We start from the raw sequence: 17238 nt of genomic DNA, 5'->3' as shown, positions 1-17238 counted from the left end.
GGGCAGGGACAATGTGATACAACTATTTTACGGAGACAAGAACATCTTGATATTTTATTTTTGGTGAAGGGAGGGTAGTTTTCATAGGAATATTGATGGGAATTCATATGCAAACATAAGGATTATATATCGTCTCAGATTTTCCAGTGTTTTCTGTCCCATTACACTTAGTGATGGTTTAAAGAATCCGATATAAACCTGTCACTAGTATGCTGAGAGTGATGGTTGTTTGGTGCTGCCTTCTTATCCTTTACCAAGCGTTTCTGTCTCAATCTTCACAGATCGCCTAATGGTAGCTATTACCTCCAGTTTACAAAAGGCGAAATGGAGACAGAAACAGTAATTTTTAAAAATTTTTATACATGCATACAAATATTTTAGGCATGTCCTTCTCCCACTTCGCCCAGTACCTACCTTGTACTTGCTCTCCAGTATCATCTCCTCAACTTCCTGTCTTTAAAAAACATTAGAAAGCTTTTACAGCCTAAGTCAAATTGCCCGTGTATGTGAGGTCATCCGCTGTAGGTTGTGGGGCACTCTACCAGGGGCTTTCCTTTCCCCCAGAGAAAAGTGACCCTCCCTCCCCTCAGTTGCCATTGGCTTCTCAACAAGGAGTGGGATTTTGGGAGGAGCCCTTCTCTGCTCCATTTCATCTCCAAGTTAACACTCCCTCCCACTTTCAGACAAGGTTTCTCTGTGTAGCCCTGAATGTCCTGGAACTCTTTCTCTAGACCAGACTGGTCTCAAACTCAGAGATCTGCCTGTCTCTGCCTCCTGAGTGTTTGGATTAAAGATGTGTGCCACCAATGCCAGGCTTCAGGGTACAACTTTTAAGAGGTAATTAAGTTTCATCTTTCCATCCCATAGAGGGAAAAACAAAAAAAGTGCCTTACGATGTAGCTTTGGCCTGGAACTCAGAGACTTGCAAGCCTCCATCCCCAGAGTGCTGGGATTATAGGTGTTTGTCCCACTTAAGTTTTGGGTTTTGTTTCTTGAAAGGTTTTAAAAATCTTGTATGTGTGAGTCTTTGCATGTTTGTATGAATACCAAGTGTACACTGGTATGCTCAGAGGCCAGGTCCACTGGAGCTGAAGTTACACACAGCTGCATTGTAGGTGCTGGGATCTGAACCTCAGAGCAGTGGCCACTCTTACCTGCTAGCCCAGCCCCTAGAGTGCTGTGTTCATTCAACGCACAGCCAGGGTTGTGTAAAGTAAGCACTCTGGAGAGGGCAGGGTGTGAAATTTAGATCAGAATTAACCTATAGTAACAGCCTACTGGCTGCCTGTGGTCAGGGTGTTTATTCTTAATGGGTTAAATGCAGAGGGGCATGTTTTTTAGAGGACAATAAGAATTTATTTTGATTCTGATGTTTATAAGGTATATACATTTGTCAAACTGCATTTTATTATATGTAAATTACGGCCCAATAAAGTTTATTTCAATAAGTTGGATAATACTTTGTTCTCTTAATCATAGAAAATAGATTTCCTTTTGAAAGTTAATAGCTTTGGTGTTGGGGGACTGGGGGCTTAGGTCTGGTCCGGGCTGAGACTCCCGCCTCTTGAGTACCAGCTTACGCTTGGTTATTTGTTCAGGTCTTCTGCTTCCACCTAGTGTAAGGAGAGGCCTGTGCTACATCAGCTCTAGATGGAGGTGACTCACTTTCTGTGGGCTCTTCCGTGCCTGGCTAATGAGTAAAGGTGGGTCTTGTTTCAGATTGTTTCTTTTTTCATTTCAGAGTCTGGTTAACCCTAACACCCAGCCCTGGTTTCAGCCCCTGTTCTGTTTCCTCGCCTCTTAAACCACTGCACAGTTTTTAAGTGATTTGGTGCTCTGTCACACATTGCTGTAGATAAGGTAAAACATTTTTTTAGATAAAGTAGTGCTTAACCTGTGATTCCTGAGGATCTCCGCTTGTGGTCATATACCCCTGTCCATTTTCCTGTGCTTTGTTTTCACTGCCCCATGTCTCTCTGTAGCAAGCAGTCCCAAACTTAGGCAGAAAGGTGGCGAGGAGAGTGAGGCAGACTGGTGTTAGCGGTGGGAGCTATGCCATGTTAGAACTCCCCTATGTAAAGGCATTAAAACAAGGCCTAGTTTGCCAAACATCTGTAGGCCATATTCACCTTATCGACTAAATCCGTTTGACTTGGGACTAAAACTGGGAAGTATGGATGTCCAAAGTGCATGCTTCCTATGTGTGTCAGAGCATCCAGGGTTAGTAGGTTAGTAGGTGAATTACCTCCCCCTACACACAGCAAAGAAAAGTACTGTGGAAAGGAGTGTGTGGAGAAGGTTCAGCGTCCTTTCCCTGCCCGACCACTGGTTGTGTCTAGTGCTAAGCGTAGTAATGAAGTTGACGGCACCCCGTGACTTTAGTGACTGGCCATTGCAAAGAGCTTTCCTTTTTGCCGGTAGCAAATGTTCACTTTGCTGTGGGTTTGAGCAAAACTACATTTGTGCACGATTGCAGCATTTCAGAAGTAACAAGAGAACGGGTAGCTCCCAAATGACCCGTTACGGTGTCTAAGACTGGGGTAAGAATTCCATTTTCTCATTTATTATTGGGTCAGCCACCCATTTAATATGTATTTAGATGCAGGCAGAAGCGAGTTGGTCTCTGTTCTCTGAAGGTACTTAGAACTTAGTGTTAGGAGCAAGAACATGCAGCCGTGGGGCTGCAGAGGCGAATATTGCTGAGATGAGCTTAATGAAGCCTCAGCGGATCAGCTGGACGGTTGGCGAACGCCTCATTTCCCGTGGGTGGCCCCTCGAAAGTGGAGCAGAGCTTCTGCAGTTCTCACAATTATCACCCACTTGCCTGTAGGTCCCCAGTTGTGGTTTTTGTTTTCTGTTTTTTTTTCCCTTTGCATTAGTCAGGTTGAAGGATTCGTGGTATTAATCACGAGTGAAGTTGTTATTTATCACCTGCTGGGTGAGAAATAATAATTTTGGCACGAGTGGGGCAGCAGGCCAGAGGTACCAAATTAAGTAAAACATCTAAACACTAGCAAGGATCATTTCTCTGATTAATGAATTGTTACAAAGAAAAAGCACGACTCATTATCTGGTCTTACCAATACGAAGCGGGGCATGTAAGAAAAAGCAGGACCGGCTTGCTCGGGCTAGTGTTTGTTTGTTCCATTACTTTCCCTTCTTATTGTCTCTACAGATTTGTGCTGCAATCATGGCTTTTTTGTTTTGTTCTGTTTTTTTGTTTTCTTTGTTGCTAAAACATAAAAATTGGAAAATAACTTGCTTTAATATTACATTAGAAAATATTAAAATGGTTATTGAAACTGATTTTTTTTTTAAGACAGTGTCTCACTGTGTGCCCTTGGTTAGCTTAGACTTCTATGGAGACTAGTCTGGCCTTGAACTTATAGAATCCACTTGCCCTTACGGAGATTAAAGACATGCCCCACCACAAGCAGCCCGAAACAATGGTCTTTGTAACTCTTAAGGTATCATAATGATTTTTGAGCCAGACAGGTGAATCACTTTGAAGATGTTCCGTGACCTCAATGCATTTGACCCACCCCTCACCGCCATTACGGGGGACTGGAGGTAGGACTTTCTGCATTATAGGCAAGTTCTCTCCTGCTCAGCTGTTTATTCAGCTTTTTCACTTTTATTTTGAGATGATCTCAATAAATTGTGCAGGATGGCCTTGAACTCACTGTGGAGCCCAGGCTGAATTTGGACTTATGGTCCTCCTGCCTCAGATCCTGCATAGCTAGGATTACAAGCATGTGCCACCAAGCCCAGCTAAATTAAACTGTTATCTAAAAATGCTAACATTGTTATGGTTTCTGCTGAGTGCCCTTGATGAAGGGCTTGCTTTAAAATGAGTCCATTTTTTGTGGGTCTTTGACAATTTCAAAAAAGGGAAGTTGGTTTCACTGATTCATTTAGAAATGTTTTTATTTTATAATGACATTAAGAACTTTCTTTTCTACTCATGAGGGGAATAACAAGGACAGTTAACTAAAGAAATCAGATGAAATATGTGAAATGAAGGTTTCAGACATGAAACAAGGTTCCACTCATGATGGGAATAGCAAATCTTCCCAAGATGTGGTGAAGCTTCCTTCTGGTCCAAGTACAGATGTTGCTAAAGATTAACTCTTGGCTAAAACCAGTGTGTCCAGAAACTCAGCCATAGCTTCCCCCTCTCAGACAGCTGCAACCAGAGACTGGTCTCCAACAGATGTCCTCTTCCCGAGGTTAGATTTCTGGATTAGCTAGTGCTCGGAGTTTCCCAGTTGCTATTGGTGTGTCTCCATCAGAATGCATGGCCCATCCTATCCCATGTTTTCTGTATATGCGTCTATCATTCCCCAGCATTCTAGGTCAGTCTCTAAGCTCTTTAGGTTGTGGCAGGTGGGGCCAAATTAGGCCTTTACTAATGGCTGTCTAGACCTACTAAAGAAAGCCTAGAAAAAAATTTGAAAGAAAGGAATAGATTCCAGGCAACATTTTAAAACAAAGCCTTGAATTAGTTAAGGAACACACAAATCTCTAGTATCCAATAATGTAAAAATTAGTGTCTGGAATCCAATAAGAGAAAAAAAGAAAAAAAAAAAACAACAACAGGTGTACAAGGAAGGAAGAGAAAAATCAATTGGTAGAACTAGGCCTAAAAATGGCACATGTAAAGAACCAGACAAGGGTGGGCAGAGACCATGCTTCCCAGTGCTTGAAAACCATGAAAACACATTGTAGACACAAGACTTTGAATGTGCCAAGGACTGGATGTAAAGAAGCCAGGATTATATAGTTTGCTTGTCAGGAAATGTACTGAGTATTGAAAGTCTTGAAAAAATTGTATTTTCAAACAAGAAAATAATCCTGAATGACAGATTCAACTGCTAAATTTTATTGTCGCATTAGAAATTACCTTGTGATTTTTATATCTTATGTATATATATGTGGATAGAGGTGTGTATGTATGTTTATGGGAATAAACAATGTTCCCTTTTATTTGGTATTTTGTCAAAGCTTGATAATCATTTGGTAATTGCTGTAGACCAGTAACAGGCTCCAGCTTCTGTGGTCTTTAACAGCCGTTAATGAACACTATCTCCATGCACATCTAATCTGAATACAGTATATATTTCAGAACTTTGCTTCTGAAATAGTCCAGGAGAAAGAGTGACTTTATTTTAAGCTCCTTTGACAATGATTAATATGGAGGATTATATATAGTGCTTAAAGTAACTAACTTTTAAAAATATATCAAATCAATGACAGCCCTAACAGAAGTGTAGTCAAGGATCTCTGTATTTGGTTTCCTGTTACAGTGCCAGGACAGCAACCACAATATGAGAGCCACCTACTAACAAAACTCAGCCAGTGCTTCTAAAACCTGAAAACTGAGCTGCCCTGTGATCCATTTATACCTTTCTGCGGTATATTCCTGAAGGAGTCCGAGTCAGGATCTAAGAGAGACACTGCTTATCTGTGTTTGCCACGGCCTCTTAACAGCCAAGTTACAGAATCAGCAAAGGATGCACGGCAAAGAAAGTGTGCTGCGTATGTACAGTGGAGGCTTACTCAGCCATAAACAAGGAAAATCCATGTTTGTGGGACACCTGGATTGAACGGAGAACTCTGTTAAAATAAACCAGACTCAGTACAAATGCCATGTTTTCTCTCATCTGTGGAATGTGGGGGCAGGGAGGCATAAAGCAGAAGGGAGACTTTGGGGAGAGGCTGGGAATCAGGGAAAGTAGGATTGAGCAGGAAATAAAAATATGATCAAAGCACTGTATGTACAAGTTTAAAAATATCACAGTAGTGCCCATTATTTCACAGGGGTCTTTTCGGAGACTGATACTCCAACCAAGGACCATTCATGGAGATAACCTAGAACCCCTGCTCAGATGTAGCCCATGGCAGCTCAGTATCCAAATGGGCTCCCTAGTAATGGGAACAGGGACTATCTCTGACATGAAATCAGTGGCTGGTTCTTTGATCACAGGGAGCAGCCTTACCAGGCCACAGAGGAATACAATGCAGACCTGATAAGACCTGATAGGCTAGGGTCAGATGGAGGGGGAGGAGGATCTCCCCTCTCAGTGAACTTGGAGAGGTGTATGGGACAAGGTGAGGGAGGGGTGGGATTGGAAGGAAATGAGGGAGGGAGCTATAGCTGGGATACAAAGTGAATAATCTAATATAAAAAATTAAAATTAAAAAGGTGCCCATTATTTTTCCCAATATATATATGGAAGAAACTAGGAAAAAAGCAACTCAATTCAAACAGATATTTACTGAATATTTTTATGTTGTATTTGTTGAATTTTGAAGGACAGGCAAAACCAGACAGCTCCTATTCTCAAGAAGTTTCAATCTTTACATGGAGATAAGACAAAAATGGGCCCAGGGATGTAGCTCAGTGGTAGAGGACTTCTAAGCATGCATAGGTCCCTGAGTTTGGTGCCCAGTACAAATGAATGAATAAGTGAGTGAATGAATGAATGAACAAATGAAAATAAATTTTTAAAGATGAAAATGTTTAAAAAAAATCAAACAAGAGTGCCAAGTTTAGCAAGGGATGTATACCACAGATAGTGCAAAAAATAGATGTGCTTCTAAAAAAATTAGTGATATTTAATGGAAAAGCTGTGGGAAGCTTCATGGAGAAAGCTGAACAGCAAAAGATGTAGATTAGAAGGCCATGATACAAAAGTGATAGCACATGCCATGGATAACTAAAGCAGTGTGGTTGACGCAGTTTCTTTGGAACGGTCATGGAAGATGAATTTAGAAGTGTGAATTTGAACTAGATTACCAAGGGCTTTGAGGGTATTTAAATAATTTAGACATTTAGGCAATACACGTTAATTTTAGACACACTTGTGCGTGGACATTGCACTGAACTTGGAGTCGAAATACTTGAGGCTGACTCCTGGCCCCAGTTGGTAAGCAGTGTAGATATGGACTCAGATGGCTTATATCCTCTTCGAGTCTGAGTTTCTTCATTTACAGAATGGCCATCTTTTTTAAAAAATTAATTAATTTGTTTATTACAGTTTATTCACTTTGTATCCCAGCTGTAGCCCCCTCTCTCAGCCCCTCCCAATCTCACTCTTCCTCCCTCATCTCCCATGCCTCTTCCCCAGTCCACTGATAGTGGAGGTCCTCCTCCCCCTCTATCTGACCCTAGCCTATCAGGTCTCCTCAAGACTGGCTGTATTGTCTTCTTCTGTGGCCTGGTAAGGCTGTTCCTTCCTCAGGGGGAGGTGATCAGAGAGGTGGCCAATCAGTTCATGTCAGAGACGGTCCCTGTTCCCCTTATGGACACTGAGCTGCCATGGGCTACATCTGAGCAGGGGTTCTAGGTTATATCCATGATTGGTCTTTGGTTGGAGTATCAGTTTCAGAAAAGACCCCTGTGCCCAGATTTCTTGGTTCTGCTGCTCTTCTTGTGGAGCCTCTGTCCTTCCAGGTCTTACTATCTCCCCTTCTCTCCTAGATTCCTTGCACAGAGTGGCAATCTTAATACTGACTCCGCCCACCTTGCTTTCTTGGTGTAGAGGTCAAATGGTTATTGTGGATGATGAAATACTCCAGAAACCGAAGTGTTTTGTTTAATGGAGAAAAGAGTATGATGATTTGATTGGCTACTGAGCAGGTTGATCAGGAAGTACTGTGCAGTATGCCACTTATAGCCAAGAGACAAAAAGAGGAGGGGGGCGAGAGGTCATTTTATTAAGCTTATGTAGCAAGTACCTGAATTAGGAAGATTGTAAAAAAAAAAAAAGGACACGGGGGCCTGAGAAAAAGTCTAGAAGGAAAGGCTAACAGGGATGGGGGGTCGTTGGATGTGATGACGTAGAAGTGGGGTTCAGAGCCCCAGTGTGTTGAGTTGGTCTAGAAGTCTCTACTAGACGGTTTTAAACAGCACTGATTTTCATAGTCCAATAAAGCTGCCCAGTAATCTTCTGCAATGTTACAGATACTCAGTAACCATGTACTTAGTATTTTAAGGCCTTAAGAGAAAAAATGGACTGGAAATGGGTAGTCTTGACTTTGTTCCTTTTATAACATGTAAATTGAATTTGTCAGAATAAGCTCCTAGTGGGTTGCTGGCCTCATCTTATAAACTCCCTAAATGTAACTTCACAAAATCCATCACACTCATTTTCCACCTAATTTTATTGTTAACATATGTATGGTCCCTTTTCCCTATTTTGCCATTAATTGAAAGAGTGACAGGTAATCACAAGTGGCAAATCTTGATGGAAATTTTGCTTACTGTCTTTTTTTTTTTTTTAAGTACTGCTAATTGAACATAGTGCTTCCGTGTATGCCAGACAGACATTCTACCGTCTAGCTACAGCCCCACCCACCAGTTGTGAGTGTTTAATTTCTGGAAATCGTGTTGAAACACCACCAAGACACCTTTGATGGCTCTGGATCACAAAGCATACCTATCTTATGTGTGATTTTCCTTTTTAGAATACTTAAGTGGGATTTTTTTAAATTTTCTTTTGGACAATTTTGGGCATATATAGTGCACTCTATATTCTTATTCCCTACTTTCTCTTAGTTCTCTCCATCCCTGCTCTCTCTGCTTCTTCCCTAAACATCCCTCTGTTTACATTCATGCCTTTTGTTTTGTGACCCTCTGATTTTAACCAGGACACTGGGAATGAAACCATCCATTGTAGCCTGGTGAGCTCACTGTTATACAACTGCAAGCAATGGCTGCCCCTCTCCTAGAAGCCACTCAATTTCCAGCAGCTCAGCCAGGAGGCGTGAGGTCCTGTGAGCCTCTCCCCATCCACAACTGGCTGTTGACAGGGCCGGTATAGGCAGCTGAAGCCCCTGTGAGATCACATTTGCAATAGCTGTATTGTGCTCTGAAGGTAGCACCTCCTTTCCTGTCTGTTGGCTCTCCCTTTCTTTCCATTCTCTCCCCCAGCATTCCCTGAGGAGTCCCCTAGAGGGGTGCCATGGGCGTCCTGTTCAGCCTGAGTGCTGTGCCGCCCTTTATTCTAAGCGTGTTGAACATCCATAAAGCGTGTACTTGGCACCATTCAGCGTCTACATCAAGACCTGAGGGGACAGTTTTGCTTTAGAACGTACTTTTGAGTTAAAATGAGAGACTTGGACTGATCTTCAAAATCCTTATTTGGAAACTTTTAAAGTCGGAGTATGTTCTGTGGCAGAGGATGACAATGAAATGCCTCACATGTCTCCATCTAGGCAGTTTGTGTCCATGTGAATTTTATAGTGAAACAACCCCATCTGCTTCTGACTGATTTACACTTCACCCATAAAAAAAGGATTTTGTGGGTATTATTTGGTGTCCAAACAGAATCCTTTGGGACAATCATTAAAATTCTTAGTTATCCTCCTTTATCACTCCCTCTATCACGCTGATAAAGACGGAGAATAATAACGTGAGAGACATGCTGTGCTTTAGTTGAAGTCAATGTCTGGATTTAAAAGGAAAATAAAACGTTCCTTAAAAGGAAAAATAAAGCTTACAATCTCAAAAGTTTGCATTTTAAATTTAAAATTTAAAAATTGTGTGTGTCATGTAGCGAGTGCATGATCAAGAACAGATTCGACGCACGTATATAAGAAACTTCTGTTGACTTGTCTCTAGAACCACAGTGATCTGCAGAGGTGCAGCCTGGTCTTGGCACTTTGCAGGAGAGCCCAGGTCTAGAGTAATAGCAAATCCTTGAAATGAATTGCACCTGCTAGCTGCAGCAGTAACTTGCCCTGTTTACAGCCGGTGATAACAAATATGCCCTGTACGTTCTCTTCCAGAAGAACAAAATGCAGGTCATTTCTAAGGCATTTGGCACAGCAGTCAAGCAGGGCCAACCAAGCTTTCCCCCTTTATCAAAATATATTCATTCCAGTTTTCAAATTGCTGTTTTTGAGTCCTAAATCTCTACCCACACTAATTTCTGCGGGTCAGACTTTGACCCTGATTGGAACGAAATCCGGAGTCAGATATTCACAGCGGAGCGCTTCCACCTCCCCGAGTGTCAGAAGCCATATTGCTGCAAATGCCTCACACACCTAGGAGTGCGGCTTGTGGAACTGATGAGGTGAGAGCGCTGCACAGCGGCGCGGGCCTGGTAATCACAGGACTGAGGAAACACATACATCATCTGCCACACAGGTTGGCATTTCAAGTAAAAAACCTTCACACTGTGTAAGGTGTTGGACAAATGATGGCCATATGCATGTTTGTCTGGGTGCAGATGGCTCTGTGTTCTCAGAGACGAGAAAGCTGAGCTCGGCTCTTTTTGCAGACAGTTTAATATCGGTGACACAGTTTATGTCCTCTGCAAAAACAATAATGGGACGGAAGGTGACATAAATTATTTGCAAATCGTTTGACATATGCAGGGCATTGTCCTTGCAATAATCACCATCAGTCTGTCAGTTTAAGATATGAACCATGCCACTGCCATTTTATATCACTGTGTTAAAGCTTTCACATGCTGTAATTTTACAGATTTGTTCTGTGGGGACCCATGGCAACACAAATCATATTGGATTGTGTTTAGTCATGTACTGTATCACACACGTTGCTTAGATAAAAACAAAAGCGCACATTCCATAGCATGGGGGCCTTGAGGCCGTCTCTTCCATTTCCTGTCTTTGTAAGGCGGTGCCCGAATAAAATTCTCCATCGGTACCATCACTCAACTTTAGTTCCTTCCTCAAGTTAGTGAGGTTGTTTATGGGAGTGTTCGCTTTCTAATTACCAAGCTACCTAGGCTGTGCAGAATTGAAAAGGCTTCATCACGAGGCTACTTCTTAACTATGCTTTCTAATTCGTTCACAAAGTTAGTATGCAAGTGTCCAGCGATATGTCCAAACCTCCGTTAATTCCATATGTGAATTATTGCATATGTTCTCAGCCCAAGAATATAGCTGCAAATGGTGATTAAACAGCAGGCCTGTGGTGTCCTTGCTTCTGTTGTATGAACTCAACGCTACATGTCATGTTTCACTTACTGAGCAGTCGATGGCAATTGGTGTTGAGAACTGCGTCTTACAGTGGAACCATACGGAGCAAATGTTTGAAAAGGTATCTGAGTCGTTGCTGTACTGCACATATTTGCGCCAATTGATAAATGACCTATAGAGAGAGTTTCTCAATTTCCCAGAGTTTATAAGAAAACTATAAATTCTAAAACACGGCACTCAGAATTCAAGTGCAAAATTTTCAAGAGAAATATGATTTGTTTTATTTGGCAAAGTTGCTTCCACTCTGTTATATCAACAAAGCCGCATCTGCTGCCTCTCATTGTGCAGCCCTTAAAAGAGATTTATTGCATTTCCATCTTTGAAATAGTATTTATTCGTATGCCAGGTAGCCACGATCAGTTTGCTATCATAATTATCGCTATCTGATAAGTGCGCCGAGACATGCATTTACAGACAAATTGTTTTAACCTGTCTTAAATGGTGCATTTAAACGGTACATTAGGGGATTTGACATTAAGTTTAGATGATTTCAGAAAATCTTTATAGTAGCATTAAATTGGAGCATACTTGGCTCTCAGAACAAAGTTAAACAAAAATTTTAAGCTTGATGAAGATGCCAATACAATCAAACGTTATATTTAAGGGACTAAATGTGAAGGCAGAATTGTTTTCATTGTCTTCCAACAGGCTTAACTAAGCCATTATTTTGTGAGTTGCTGCCAGTTTGCTGGTTGGAGAGCTTCGCTTCTGTGTCTGTCCTTCGATTGAGCCTGTGTGGCTGGATGCCCATGTGTGCCTGCAAACCTGCAAGCTCTTCAGGAACATGTCCTTGCATTAATTTCACCAACTCAGTGCTCTCCCTTCTGTCCTGCACGTTTTATGCTAATTTCTGTTATAAAACACGTCTATGCTGTAGTCAGTTCTTTCCATTTTCATTACTCTACAGGTCTTTGAGACTGTGTTGGGTACAAAATGCTCCGTAAACATTGGTTGAATTGAATCGTTTTTAAACATTCATTTTTCATCTCAGCGTTGTCCTGTACTGTCAATAGCTGCTGGTGAACCCAGCACCTGTCTGTTTTGCTGCCCTCCCCTGCTTCAGACCCACCACATCCCTCTGCTAAGACTCACTAAATAGACCTTTCAGAAGGAGACTCCTGTCCTGCCACCTGCTTTAGTTGAATACATGCTTCCTCAAGGTCCGTGTTCTGCTTTCCTCTTTCTGCTCCACGGACTCTCAGATGCTGTGAGTTATTTCTCTCCGGCAGGACTTTCCAAATATTAGCTTCCCGCTAACATTTGTAGGGGTTTTCTTTTTAATTTTAGTTTGCGATTATTTTTTAATTTTTGCGATTCTTTTTAATTTTTGTTTGCAATAGGGTCCCTTTATGTAGCTATGGCTGCCCTGGAACTTTATATGTAGGCCAGGCTAGCCTCAAGCTCATGGGGATTTATTTGCTCTCCTCCCAACTGCTGGGATTAAAGGTGTGTGCCATTATGTTCTGCGTTAGTTGTAATTCTTTTTTTGTTTGTTTTGTTTTGTTTTTTGTTTGTTTGTCTGTTTGTTTGTTTTACTGTGTAGCCCTGCCTGCCCTGAACTTGCTTTGTAGACCAGGCTGGCCTCAAACTCACAGAGATCCACCTGTCTCTGCCTTCCCAAGTGCTGGGATTACAGGCATGTGCCACCATGCCTGGCTATAATTTGTAATTCTTAGAGCTGTGCCTTTTACAAAGTCTGACCTCTTAATATCTACTTGTGGCTCTTACATGTCCAGGCCTAGATTTCTCTCTGTCTCTCAATTGTTTTATATAATAATTATTTTAAAAACTCATTATGAAAAAAAAACACACTCACTCGAGCATACAGAGTATAGAATAGTGAGTTTCCTGTCCTCATCATCTGGCTTCAGCAATAATGGCTCTAAGGACAACCTTACTGCCTCAAGACAACTAGCCCCCATGCTCCTTGGTTTTGACAACGATATGAGATAATAAACATATTCACATAAAGTATGCATTTAATAAAAATCTTTTGAGGCCTTACATATCATGATGGCAAAATTGTCTTACTCTTTTAATATGCAATCAAAGTTTAGGTTTCTTGGTTGTCTCACAATGTAGTTTTGAAATTGTATTTATTCAGGTTGCATATGATAATACATGCTTTAAATCCTAGCTTCGTGGAGGCAGAGGAAGCAGGTCTCTGTGGGTTCAAGGCCAGCTGAATCTATGTAGCAAGTTCTAGGACATCCAAGATTATATAGGGAGACTCTATATCAAAAAGATAATAAAAAAAAAAAAACAAGCAAAACAAAACAGTGAAAAAGAAATTGTGTTTGTTTAAGTAAAACCCAAATAAAGACCACACTTTTCTATCAGCCGGTCTGTCTTAAGTTTTCAGAACTTTTTTTAAATTGGAATTTAGTTGTTGGGGTGGTAGGTATGCGTCCTGTAGCCTTTTCTGTAGTTTGGGTTTACTGATGGTGTCTTCTTCCCATTTATTCATTGTATAATTTTTGATTAGTGAATTATTTCCATCATATACTTCAAAGGTGCATTTTTTTCATGAGCGCATTTTTTTTCACAGAATTATTAAGAATGCTAGAGTAGAGGAGTGTTTTGGTTCAGTCCTTGTACTTATTATCTCCAAGAGAATCAGAATTGCCCTGTTTTGGCCAGGGGGAGTTTCTCCAGGATGGTTTCTGAGTCTTTTGCCTGAGTGATAGTTGATAACCTTTAATACGGCTATTCTTATTTCTTTCTTTCCCCAGACCCTAAAAAGCTGTGGGTATTTTTGGTGGGAAATGCTGTGTCCTGAGAAGCCTGGACTTGGCCTAAGGGTGGTGAGAGAATGAAGAAGGAGCAGACAGATGCACATATAGGAAAGTGCAGGTCAGGCGGGTTGTGTGTCCTCCAGTGGGGTGAGACCAGCTACACTGCGGCCTACCACCTCAGGATGGTTATTGCACGGTGTCTGCCGTGAGCAGCCCCAGGCTGTAAACAGCCGCGGAGAGGAAGCTGCAGGTTTTTTTGTTTTGTTTTGTTTGCACCCAATGCTCAAGTGTTCAAAACGCTGGAGCTTGCTTGCACACCCAGTCAACATTCACACTCAGAGCACCAGGCTTTGCTCTGCTGAGCCTGACCTGTGGAGTGAAGGCTTTACCATTCCCCTGGGCCTGAGACGTTGGTCCCTGACACAGCTGTGTCCGTGTCAACACTACACCTTCGCTCAGGGCTCTACACAGTTCCTTGAGCCTTCCTTGGCTGTTCACGGGGAAATGGTACACAGAGGTCCGGCTTCCAGGCTCTCTGCTGCTGAGATTCGCCTTTTCTAGGTGCAGCCATGTTTACAGAGACAAGGTACAGGACCTGCAGAGAGTATAGCTTGTGTCCGTGCCCAGTTCTGTGTTCTGTTGCTTTGTGTGTTTCTTTTTCTTTGTTTGTGGAGATTGAACTCGGGGCCTTATCCATATTAGGTAAGGGCTCTACCACCGACCCTCCACCATGACCCTACCCTTCTGGGCGTATTTTTGGCTGATATACTCTTAGAATAGATTCCTAGATGTGAGATACATGAATTGAATGATGTGTCCCGTTGTTGCTGTCGAACTCCCCAGGAATAGTCTAATTTTGTGTGAATGGTTAGCACTGCGATTGCTTCCCCATGGCCACAGTAACAAAGGATGTTTTCTAACTGGGGCGTCTTAAATTTTTTCCTTGTAAAGTCAAGAAACTTTTACATGACCCCAGGTAGACAGGTATACCAAATACACCCCACATTTACTCACAATAAATCAAAAGGAAATCATTTTTAAACAATGCTTTAGAGTACATATCATTTCATGATTTATTAAAGTCATCTTCATAGGTAAATTTACACACTAAAGAGATAGTCTGTTTATTTCTCTTGAAACCTTGCTGGGTGTTCGGTGCTGTGGGATGTGGAGCATCTTCCATACTTCTCAGAGTCCGGTGCTATTTCGGTTTCATAATCAATGCTAAGAACTCCACTTTTTCCTAACTATTTAGCAATGTATGCTACAAGTATGTTTAGGAGCATTTCAGAAACTGTTAGAAATTCTGCCCCAAACCCAAGCCAAAACTGTCTTGTTTTTCTAAATGAAAATCATCAACAACTCAAACAGCATTTCACAAGCTAAGCTTTCTAACACAATACAAAGTCAGAATAGATTGACTTGGTGCACATTGAGGAACCCAGTAGGAAGTTCCTAGAAGACCTTTCCGTAGTTAAGCCCAATGATTTTTCAAGGACAGAAACCTTATATGCACTCAAAACAGTGTGATTCGCAGTGTGTTGTGGCCTGGAGTCTGAGCGTTTTGTTCAGTTTCTGTTGGCGTGCTGAGGTTTGGTGTCATGGAGTATGGAGAGCTCATGCTGCATCCACAGGTCTGCAGTGAAGTCTCACCGCACAGCCCGGCACTGCCCCAACATCCTGGCCTCCTCGTGCTTTGGGGTGGGAATTAAGTTTTTGGTTGTCGCACAATCAGCAACCCTTAATTATTCCCACAGTTTCTGTGATTTTCACACTCAGTTATGTGGCCCCTGTGTGGGGTTTCAGAAACTGAGTTCTAACGATTTCATTTTTATTTATCTCATAGATAAGAAATAGTGCCTTACTTAAATTTTAGAAATAAATTTTATTGTCATGTAATTTACATTTTAAAATGTAAAATTTAAGTGTACAATATTTGGGGTCTATAAAAAGGAGCCTGCCACAGAGGGCCTCTGAAAGGCTCTGCCCTGCAGACTATCAATGTAGATGCTGAGACTTATGGGCAACCTTTGGGCAGAGTGCAGGGAATCTTAGGAAAGAAGTGGGAAACAGTGAGATCAGGAGAGGACAGGAACTCCACAAGGAGAGCAACAGAATCAAAAAATCTGAGCACAGGGGTCTTTCCTGAGACTGATACTCCAACCAAGGACCATGCATGGAGATAACCTAAGACCCCTACACAGATGTAGCCCATGGCAGTTCAGTGTCCAAGTGGGTTCCATTGTGATAGGAACAGGGACTGTCTCTGACATGAACTGATTGGCCTGCTCTTTAATTACCTCCCCCTGAGGGGGAAGCAGCATTACCAGGCCACAGAAGAAGACACTGCAGCCACTCCTGATGAGACCTAATTGACTAGGATCAGAAGGAAGGAAAAGAAGTCCTCTCCTATCAGTGAACTTGGGGAGGGGCATGCATGCAGAGGGTAGAGGAAGGGAGGGATTGGGATGGGAGGAGGGAGGGAACCACAGGGGGGATACAAAGTGAATAAAGTGTAATTAATAAAGAAAAAATATACACAGCTGTGTGACTGTCACCCAAATCAACACATTCAGAGTTTTCGTTGTCCCACTGAGCCTGGGAAAGACCCCCACTATCACTGCCAGTGTGCAAACGTAAAGGAAAGCCACATGCAACATTGATACTCACACTTGGACGATGGAAGTCCCACATGGCGTGTTTTGGGTGACTTGAATCTCATAGCTTCTTGTGGGGGGGGGTTCTCAGTGTTGTCTAGCTGAAAAAAAGGGGGGAATTTTCTATTTTTGTTACATGTTCTATGTAGTTTAAAATGGAAAGATGAGTCTCACTGTCAGAAGCAAAAAGCCCTTTTTCACTCCCTTTATTAAGAGTTTGGATATTTTTCCGGATGGTTAAAGACAACTTGTCTTTCTTTTGTTAGCCTGTTTTCCTGTGATCTTATTGGATACTGTCCCTTTCTCGCTCCCTTTTTCTCTCTCTCTCTGTGCATGTATATACATGTACTCTGTGTAATATACTTTATAAACATATGCATGTGTTTGTGTGTAAAAATAAAGATATTAACTGGAAGGAATAAGTTGCTAATTTGTATTTGTGTCCTTATTTTCAGAAAACATCGTTTGCTATGGAGAAGCTAGTTCACATATGTGTATATGTAATATAAAAACTTATTAATTAAACCCACCGAAAGCGTGGAGGAAGCCATCCATTTTCATCCAGTGTTATTGTATAGTTTCATTTTAAAAACCTAAAATCTTTTACTTGGCACACATCCTGGTGATGCGATATGACGAATGCATCCACTTTTATCTTTGTGACATATAACTCTCCAGGCGACCCAATGCTTCTTATTAAAAAGTCAATTTTCCCTCACTGATTTAAATATTTATTAAATCCTAAACTTGAAATGTTTATTAACTGCAAAAATTCTTCCTTGCTCTGAGTCTAATTCAGGCTTTCTTAATAGTTTTATTGTTCTCCTCATTAGTGT

Source organism: Psammomys obesus, unplaced genomic scaffold (genome assembly GCF_907164565.1).
Source record: "Psammomys obesus unplaced genomic scaffold, mPsaObe1.curated_primary_1811, whole genome shotgun sequence".
Classification (NCBI taxonomy): Eukaryota; Metazoa; Chordata; class Mammalia; order Rodentia; family Muridae; genus Psammomys; species Psammomys obesus.
The sequence above is the reverse complement of the archived record's forward strand: the minus strand, read 5'-3'. Positions refer to the sequence as shown.